General features: G+C 38.0%; 1 protein-coding gene and 1 long non-coding RNA gene across 2 annotated transcripts in view; both read left to right on the plus strand.

Annotated features, from left to right (window-relative positions):
• The window catches only part of LOC125615524, a 13,647-nt gene extending 6,325 nt beyond the window's left edge, over nucleotides 1-7,322 (plus strand). Inside the window, exon 3 of the long non-coding RNA XR_007346133.1 lies at nucleotides 4,085-7,322. This is a non-coding gene — a long non-coding RNA (uncharacterized LOC125615524). The remainder of the gene's footprint in view (nucleotides 1-4,084) is intronic.
• Nucleotides 1-10,749, plus strand: part of Sash1 (SAM and SH3 domain containing 1) — an 899,535-nt gene that overhangs the window by 444,392 nt on the left and 444,394 nt on the right. The gene's annotated exons all lie outside the window — the stretch shown is intronic.

Here is a 10,749-nt window from a genome sequence, read left to right on the forward strand (position 1 = left end):
GATTTCCCCCCCCCCTTTTTTTTTTTTTTTTGCTTTTGAATATAACATTATTTTTCTAAGAAAACATCTGATGGTGATGAAGGTGGTCTCTTGGTCTCGGAAGAAGGAGAGATAGAAAGAGAGTGAGTGAGAGAAAGAGAGGAGGAAGGAAAGTAGAAGAGATAGGAATGAAAAGAGAAACAGAGAGGGAAGGAATGGAAAGAAGGAGATAAAGTAGGAACCAGAGAAACACGTAATAGATGCCACCGATGCAGTTAAAACTCAACCAAGCTTGTTTGTGGTGCCCGAGAATCCTCTGCCTAAGTGCATGGACCAAAGTTTACCAGGCCCCTCATGGTGTGGGACCTAACATACTGCCCTACTGTCTCCTAAGACACAATATTTTATGGCATTTCTTTCAATTCCCCTTTCCCTAGCATCCATTTTTATTTATGGATTTAAATTTCACACACAGAATTAATAGCCTGCTCAGGTATTTTTTCCTTCATCACCCTTTCATCTTGCTCAGTGCAGTAACCCTGGGGGCTTTATTGAAGGCCATACTACAGGATCACCTTGAGTGCAGAGTTCCCCATGTAGCCTTTAAGAACCTTAAACTGAAACTTCTTTCATGTTCCTGTGGATTCAAAATGACTCTCTGGTTACACATTCACTCTCACAGAATACAAAGAAGTAACCTCTTGTCTCTGTCCTTCAGAGGACAGTAGATGCCCTTGCCAGAGATGGCAGGAGAGCTGAGGATGGCATGGATCTGAACAAATATGGCTCCCTGCTTGTGCTAGAGAGGTCACTTTGGTGCTCTGCACTCTAACTTCAGGACACTGAAGGAGCTGATTCTGAAGAAACACTTACACTTTGATATCAAATCAACTAGAATTTCATTGGTCTGACAGTTCCTCTTGTCTGCCTTGAGTAGTGAGAAATCTTGACAGCAGGTCTCAAGAAGAAGCGGTCCAGCATGGGGCCTCCTGCTTCTCACCAAGGAAGATGGTCCTGCTAGTGTGACCTGACCCCACTGTAGCCACATCCCAAGCATCTTTTTTGAGAGAATCGGGCATTGGTGATTTCACCTTAATCCCTGAGGACTTACTGGAGCCATAAAATTAAGGAAAACAAATTAGAACCCACATAGGTATGGAGAGACCCGTATGATCCTTCTACAACTCATATTAGAAGCCAGAAAGATCCTCCCAGTAGATAGAAAAAGAAGTTTCACAGCAAATTATGGGTTAAAAAGCATATCCTTTCTATTCTTATGAGCATTTTCCTTATTTCCTAAAATCTCATGCTACTCTGGTTTGCAGTTGAAGGGTGGGATTTATGTCCATATGCTCAATATTTTCAAGCCTGGCTGCCTATTTTACTGAAACCCAACAACACAGATTCTAGCAAGATCTCAATATGTGGTAAATGCAAAGTTTCTTGTTTCAGGAAGAGGTATGCAGTGAGAATTTTAGGTCTGAAGTTATATATAAACCCTTAGTTGGTTTTATTATTATTATTTAGTCCACATGTAGATTTTTCTCCTGGTAATTTATTCTCTGCAGAATGTGCTAGGGAAAAAAAAGTTGGAAATTTATGAAAGCAAGAGCTATAAATCAACTACAGCTTCCATCAGGGCAGTGCATCTAAATTTTTCATTGTTTTTTAAGGATTTTCCAGATAGCTCCTATTCACATTAATTAATATAACTTTGTAAGTGTGGAAAACTCAGAGTTAGACAGTGTCAAGTGCTGTATTGACTATACAGAACCCAGTTGAAACTATGATTGTTTTCCACATACCTTATGCTGGTATCTTTTTCTACACATTCATATTCTTATTATCCTCAGTTACATTTATTACCAAATTGCTTTAATGTTGTTGCCTTCATCCAAAACTCTGTGTCCAAATGCATTTGAAAGGAGGTAGACTGTCTATCTTTTCTCTTTCAAAGTGTAGAAGAAGGTCTTGTCTTGATATAAAGAAAGTAAACCGTGTTTTGTAAGCTGTACTTCGTGTTTTTGATTAAAGTATTTATGGGCATCCCTGTGACCTCTCTGGACACTGCCTTACAGGCTGGTCAGGCAAACATAGCATTCTTACTTGCAGCCTCAAATGTTACAGAGGTAAAGTTGAACTTCCTCTACCATTTATGTCCTCCTTGTTCTTAGGAAAAGTAAAATAGCCAAATACATGTTTTAGCTCCAATGTGGAAAATATTGGAATATATAATTATTTGCCTTAGGCTATGTAGAGTCTTGTTTTTTAAAGTTATATCTTGATTAAACTTAAGTCAGATAAACTATCTGTTATGGTGTAGATGTGGTGTCTCCCAAAAACTCACATGTGAGATACCGCAAGAAAGTTTGAAGGAGAAATGATTAGGTTATTACCTTTACCTAATCATTTCTCCTTCAAAAATTTACCCACCAGGGATTAATTTAGTGGTAGCTGGAGACAGGTGGGGTGTGGCAGGAGGAAGTGGTTTGTTGGGGGCGTGGCTATGAGGTATATGTTTTGTATCTGGAGAGTTGATTCTCTCTCTGCTTGTTGATCACCATGGGAGCTGCTTCCCTCTGCCACACTCTTCCACCATGATGTTCTGCCTCATGGTGAGCCCTGAGGAATGGAGCCAGCTTTCTGTGGACTAAGACCTCTAAAACCATGAGCCCCCGAATAAACTTTTTCTCCTCTACAGTCGTGCTGAGCAGCTCACTTAGTCACAGCATTAAAGAAAGCTAAAACATTCTCTAACTTACAAAACAAATTATTTTAAGACTCTTCCTTCTAAAGTTCAATATGGGAATTGTTACTAAGATTAGATCCTTTATGTTTTTGTGCATAGACTCCCTATACATATGAGGAATGTGATAATACTGATTCTGACAATAATTTAACAGGAAGTCATCACCCAAGATTGATCACTAATTCAATGCCTTTTCTGCATTAAAGTTACAGAAACAGTGTTTACCATTTCAGTAATACTGCTATATTGATAATCACATTTAATTCACTAATCTAGATGGCTTCTTTCTTCACACTTTTAAAGGAAATAGTTGGTTAAGGTGCTGAGGTGCATTTCAGCCTTAAAACCTTATGATTTGTGTTCTATGAGATAAACTGGCCATCTTGTCCTCTATACGACCCCACTGCTAACTCAGATATAGCCTTTCCCCGATTCTCAATAGGAAGCATCCAAAATATTTTATGGGTAGAATATTTTATAATTTAATAAAATGAAGACATGAAGACTAAATCAACTCAGATTACAGTGAAACAGAGTGACATTTAGAAGATATTACTAACTTGAAAATGTTTAAGTCACCTTCTCTTTAGAATGACCTAGTTTATGCTATGCCATATCCCATGATGTGACACCAGTAGCCTTGTGGAGTATTAAGATCCCAATGAAATGATGTCATTAAACCAATAAGGCACCTGCTCTTTGATTCTTTTCTTGATATGAATACAATGCCAATCCATTTGGGCACTCACCAAGCAAGAATGTGCTGGGCACTATCCTGAAGTCTTAACCATGGTTCTAAACCAGCACTAGTGTCATTTCCTGTAAAAAGGAAAGGAATAAGTGGAGAAGTGTGATGAAGCGGGAGGCCGCCATGCCCCCCACCATTAGGAAGGGAAGGTCTTTCTTTAGAGACTGATCTGTATCATGAGTACATTTCATTCATTTATTCATGCAAGCATTTACTTTTAAGCACGGATGGGTAGAGCCCCTCTAGTTCCTCACTGGTTACTTCCTAGAATCACTCCCCATGCTAGTACCTCTGATCCTTCCAGGAAAGTTGATCAGCACAAAGCCAATGCATGGGAATCTTATCCCAAGTCACCTTTTTCTCCATCCAGACAATCTGTGGCATCCTCATGGGCATTTTGCATAATTACCCTTTGCCGTTTCCTAGTCAAAGGCCCCATAGGAAGGGAAAGTTGAATTACCTCCTTGGATTTCTGTGCTCCTGGGGAACTTCATCTTAAACCATTTTTTAATTAGACTGCCTTATTCCAGGGGTTTCTGAAACCCCACTTTTTGAGTGGCTGGGTTTTTTTCGGGGTACACAGAGATGGCTGGAGGCTTACCACACAGTCTTCTGCACAGATTCCTGCTGATTTCATTGACCCATTCAGGACCCAGTGATTTCCTGGCCATGTAGGTCTTTTCTAAGTGGACAGCCAGTCACACGGAAAGGGATGTTTGAATGGAGGGCAACTGTCCACCAGAGACTCATACAAGGCTATCAAATCACTATTTTTCTGCTACCTAAGGTGAACCCAAAGACCAAACCAAAGAAAAGGCTTTTTCCTAGTTCTTTATATTATTTATGACATCCTTCCTCCTCACTGCCCCCAACTTGTTCTCCTTTATTTCTGGAACTGAATTAAATAAAGGCTACTCTGTCAGGCATTTCCATAAGGTTAAGATGAGGTAACCTGTTTAACAAGTATTTCATTAGGGAGAATAAAAAAGGTAGACTGAGAAATTCCAGTAAAAGTTTGTTATATAATTTTAAATGCTTTAGAATAACGTCACAATATCCTGCTTAAAAAAAGATCGGTCCTTTGTGGGAGATGTTATTAGTGAAGTCCTTGAAGCAAGTGGTGGAAAATGGCTTTTTCATTACTTCAAAGGCAATATTAAAGGACCATGAAATTCAAAGCTCCTGGTTTTATCACAGACATTTTTATGTCAGGATTTAAACATTTTCCGACTCAACATTCTGCTAACAACTCTAGTTTTATAGGAAAGAATGGTTCTAATTGGCCTGGATCATAGTATGATTATTAAATGATAGACATCAATTAAACTTATATTTAAATTGAAGATATTCACGTCAGATAAGAGGAAAGTATGATTATAATTAAATGCGTAAAATGTATAATCTGCTTTGAAAATGCACTTTAAACCTATTAAGAGGATAAAATGTGATTATTTGTTGGAATATAAACTGTCACAAAAATTCTTCTGCCTATTTCCCCCCTGCTTACTGTCACTAAGCATAAATAAAATGTCTCATACATATTTTCCTTAATCTTAATATGATTATGGGGTACTTTATGTAGATTACCATGGTGAGGCCGTGTCATTTAGGAATAAAAAGAAACAGTCAGACGGGAAATGTTGGAAATAATAATACAGTTTTGCTCTTGTGAATCAAAGTTGTCAACACACTTGTGTTCCCCAAATTAACCTTTTGGTTCCCAGAATTTAACCACATGCCATTATTATAGCCTTTGCATGAATACAATAATATGATAACAAGGAGTTCAGCACTTAGGAGCTCAACAATTGCATATATTTATTAATGTGGAAATGCAGAAAAGTATAAAACCTGCCAAATGGCAACATGTAGAAGTTTAAAGTATTATTTGTCCACCTACTGGGGATCAGAACTAAAAAAAAATCAGATTTCTACCTAATACCTGATTAATGCAAACAAACAAAAAGTTCACTGAGACCCAAAATGACTCTCTCAGAGTTTTCATATATCTTTTCACTTGAAAACTCTTAAAAATAGGAGGGTTCTTCAGTGACATTCTCTGTCTTCTCAAAATGGCTTTTTCTGTTCCTTTCATATATTCTTCACTGGGTCCCTCCAGGAATTGACAGTTATTCATTGGTGTTGACCCTACTCCACTGTGTTAATGTGGGATGGCAGCCCCAACCTTCTCGATGTAGTTCTTGCCCAGACATGACTGTGTGATCTGGTTTTATCCCTTTAAGTGAGACTCTGGATTTTTGTTTAATGATAAAAGAAGAGGTCTTCACCTACCCATGTAATCCCATCATACATGCTTTGGAGAAGGTAGTACATTTCTTGGATTCCAGCTGCAGACATCTAATGATGCCAGGTGAAGCCATCCTGGGGCTAAAGCAAAAGAGAGAATAGCAGGGATTGGACTCAGACCTCTAACTGGATTACACCAACCTCCCCAGCTCTTCACTCTCCGTTTCATGAGCCAATTAATTTCTTTCATGACTGAAGCCTTGTGTTAATGTCCTTCTATTGTTTGTAACTCAAAGCATCCTGCCAGATACAGAATGTGGTACTAAGAGTGATAGTATTTTGCACCTAATCAATCCTAAAGTTTTGAACGAATGGCACCTAGGTGAGCAGGACGAATGAGGAAAGATCCTCTTTTTCTTTTTTATGATTGGAAGTTGATAAATCTTAGTATACACTCACACAATGAATGGCTGAATGATTGCCTGTTGTACCTTATAGCAGAGTTCGAGTGCCAACCAAGATGGTAGCATTTAGTCATTTGGTAGGGGAAAGTTATAGCTTTCACTAACATCCTTCAGAAGAAAGACAAGCTTGATACTAACCAATCTGAAAGAAGACAGTGTGACTTTTCTAAGAGAAGCCCTTACAAAATGACTTTTCTTTCTCAACAGATAAAATCTATTTATCTAGAGACTGACAAAGTGAAAAGAACTGAATTCCCAAAGAATCCTCTAGCCAGTGGTGTAACTATTGTTGATCACTAGGATCATCTCCAAGGTCTAATAATCACACACTCAGGCCCCCTAAAGAGAGAACACTTTCAAATGTCCATCTTTGAAGTAATGCTACAAAAGAAAGGATAGGGAAGATCCTCCCAGACAGTAGGAGTTAAGGTTTACAAGACCAGCTCACTAAATCATTTATGTTCATGTAAGGCAAAGATCACACACGGACTGTGTTATGGACCAATGTCCACTCCATGTTGCTTCACATTCTTCGTAAAAAGTCACGTTGCAGCTCGCCATTCTCTTTCCACCACTATATGTTTGGGAGAGTAGGTGATGTGTCGTTTATCATTTATGTACTGGTTACTTGCCATTAGATGTTATATAAGAATTTGACTAAAAAAGGATTTCATCCAGAAATTCCACACTTGATCTCTTGGTAACTAGAAGAGACTTGGTTATCTCCCTTGAGATGGTGGTTCTCAACAGTGGTTGCACAACTGAATGACCAGGAAAAGTTTTAGAAATTCCTCTGAACAAGAAGTGCCTCACATTATTTAGGATTCTCCAAGGAATATTGGATCTGAGGCATCAGGTGATTTCAGAATGTAGCCTAGAGGGCCACGCCTTCCGTTTCAAGGCTTGTATTTGGAGAACTTGGTATGGAGAAGTGGGATGTGTATGGATATTGGTTGGCAAAAAGTGGCAGTGTCCCTTTTGTCTTGTTCCTCAAATCATTTTGCCTCTCTCCCATTGGGTGACCGTACTCAGTTGGCCCAACACTAGCTTTAGTCCGTCATAGGAACAAGCACACATAGGAACAAACAGGAGAGGAGCACTTCCTGAACAACTGCCTTGAGTGCAAATCATCAAATTAAAGCCTGTGGTGATCCTCACTGGTGCCAAGTTCTGTGTAAAGCCTGGGATTGATGGATGTGACTGACCAGCTCAGTAACCAATCCCCTTTTCTAAAAACATAGACTCCTTATATGTCTCCTATTTTGCATTTTCAATGCAATACCAAAACATATGTTGAATAAGATGCATGGTGGAATCTAATTTTAGAGATAAAGTCCAGAGAGATCATCTGATAAACCAATCATGTTTTATATAAAGAAACTGAGGTCCAGTATGATTATAGGACTTTTTCAAACCCTCAAGACAGCTTCATGGCAAGGACAGTGCTTAAAGTCAATACATTTTTTTTTGTGTCATAGGCTACTTGACTAGTGCTGTACCCAACTTTGGATTCCAGTCATTTGTTCATATTATGTTTTCTCTATGTAAAGACAAATCATTGCCTTTTTTTATACAGAATTGTGTCTCAATGGTTGAATTATTAAAGATGAACATGATATCTATGCATATGATAAATGTAAATCAAGGATTCTTAAACATATAAACCATGGGGTTGGTCAATTCTTGAGCCACAGAAGGGACTGAAACAGAAAGATATGTGACTCAAGGAAATAAAGGGCATAGACTGTATCCTTCACTTATTCTGGGCACAGAGTAGGTGTTCAAGAAACACTTGTTGGGTGAAGCATAGTGAGGTCCACAGGTCATATGGAAGAGATGTTTCCAGGGTCAATAGAGGAAAATATGTAGACACACTTAGAAAAATTGCAATAGAGAAAATGGACCTTGTATGACGAGATGAAGGCATTGATTGTTCTCTTGGTAGAGGTATAAAATTCAGGATGTTGAAGAGCATTAAGTTTATTCCTGAGTGATATTTCTGACATAAAAGGACAGATATTCACCCTAGGGTGTGTCCATATGTGTGTACACGTGTGTGTGTGTGTGTGTGTAGTGTATGCTTTTGTTATTCTTTAACAAGGTCTTACGTAAATGTTCAAGCTGAACCATAAGTAATTAAGAAAGAAACCACCTGGCCTATTTCAGATAGCATTTTAAATGAAGGGTCTCATCCCTGGAAGCCAGCAAAAACATGATTCATGTGACTTGGGAAAGATGGACAAGACACTGGTGAACGTGGGAATAACAGTTGAGACCATGGTCTAGTCCACCCTTTGTCATCACAGTCTTCATGGAGGCCCTGGCTTATGTTTTCTTTAAAAATTGACAGATGTTTCTTACACAAGCCCAGAAGGATTTTTATTTAAAATAAATAAACAATGCCTTAAACCTCCAGGGCTTTAGCATATACCTTTAGCAAGTACTTCTTTGTCATCTCAGAGAGTTTGTTGATCTAGTTTGAAGGGGTTGGATATGGTTTCTGTCCTGTCTCTAAGGAAAGATCATTCTAAACCATATCTTTTAATGGAGGATAACCTGGGGAAATTCTGTTTTAAAACGATAGAAAGTAAATTATTTACCTACACTTGGAGTATCCAAGATCAAATCAATATGAACTTATGAACTTGAAATGAAATTCTAGAAGTGTCCATTTTTTTCCTTTTAATGCTTCAAAACCCAGAGACCAAAAAGATATAATGCCCCGATAACAGTAGTCTAAAATTCTCTTAGTAGTCCAGTCCCCATACTAAAAGAAAAAAAAATTATCAAGAGGCAAGAGGAATTAGGGAAGTTTGCCATGAAATTAAGCTTTCTTAAATCACTTGTTATATTCCATGTAGTTTTTACCTGTTTTAAACCTTATCTCACTAAATCTTTAGTCTACTTCTAAATATTAACTTGTATATGAAGTAAACAATTATATAGTAAGGTGGAATAATTTTCACAAGGTAGCAACTATGGCTTTAAACCCATATGAGTCAAGCTCAAAAGTATAGGAGGAAAATAAATCAGTTGCAAAATTTAAATAATGATGAAAAATTTTTATTTTTTTATAAAGTGTGTCAGTCTAGTTTTGTTATCATAATGAAATAAGCATTCAAACTAACATTATTTTTAAAAAGAAGTTTATTTAACTCTTGATTCTTGAGGCTGAAGGGTATGGTGCCAACATCAACTTGGTTGTATTCAAGATAGAGTTTTCATTAGGCTTTAGAGATGGGAGAAGACCACCGTTGATGATCCTTGTAACCTGAGAAAAACATTTGCCTTTGGTGACAGAAGAATCACTTTAGCCTTTTTCCTAGCCATTTCTCTCTCTCCTTTCCAATTGCCTTAAATATACTCAAACCCTTGGCACATCATCTTCCTCTCACTCTCCATCTTTGACTTATCCAGAAACACGCCCTGTGGACTTCCACTGGTCAGGTCTGAGAAATTCAAGATTTAAGACTACTTGTTAACATTTTCTTTACACTTACTATGTACCAGCAAATTGCCTCAGTTTTTCAAAATATGTTTACTCATTAAATGGTAATAAACAACCCTCTGTGTACTTTTGTTGTCTTTCATCTATCTATAAAGAAACTAAGATCTGGGGCTGGGGTTGTGGCTCAGTGGTAGCACGCTCACCTAGCGCATGCGGGGTGCTGGGTTTGATCCTCAGCACCACGTAAAAATAAAATAAAGGTATTGTGTCCAACTACAAATAAAACAAAATATATATGTAAAAAAGAAATTAAAATCCTATGGTGCCGTGGTCACACTCTCAGGAAGAATAGAGGCATTATTGATAAGAGGCAATGAAGTTAAGTTAGGTAAACATATAGGTAAATTCTTAGATGGAATGAAGAAAAATTGAAAGTAATTATTTTTATCTTCTTCAACAAATCAGAGGCAGTCTGCAGAGAGGCTGGTGACAGGGAATTAAAAATAGAACTAGTGTTACTTTTGCTAGTCACTTGAATCATGCACTTCACGTAAAACTCTTACCTAATTCTTACAACAGGCCCTCTATAAAGGATATATTCCAGTTCACACACAAAAAGGCACCCTCAGGCTAGGGCTATAGCTCAGTGGTAGAGCGCTTGCCTAGCACGTGTGAGGCACTCGGTTTGATCCTCAGCACCACATAAAAATAAATTAATTAAATAAAGGTATTGTGTCCATCTATAACTAATTTTTTTAAAAGGCACTCATTTAAATATTTAAGACCTTAAGTGGCTTACTAAAGGTCACACAGTCCAAACATTCATCATGGCTTTCCACCAAATCTTAGATATATCCTTTGTGCCATTTTACATCTTAATCCTCAAGTTGATGGAAATGAACTTGAGAAATTAAGAAAAGTATGGCTGGGCATGGTGATGCACAACTGTAATCTGAACGGCTGGGAAGGTTGAGATGGGAGGATCATGAGTTCAAAGTCAGCCTCAGCAACTGTGAGGCTCTAAGCAACTCAGTTGTGACTCTGTCTCTAAATAAAATACAAAATAGGGCTGGGGATGTGGCTCAGTGATGGAGTGCCCCTGAGTTCAATCCAC

This window comes from Marmota marmota, unplaced genomic scaffold (genome assembly GCF_001458135.2).
Source record: "Marmota marmota marmota unplaced genomic scaffold, marMar, whole genome shotgun sequence".
In the NCBI taxonomy this organism is placed as follows: domain Eukaryota; kingdom Metazoa; phylum Chordata; class Mammalia; order Rodentia; family Sciuridae; genus Marmota; species Marmota marmota.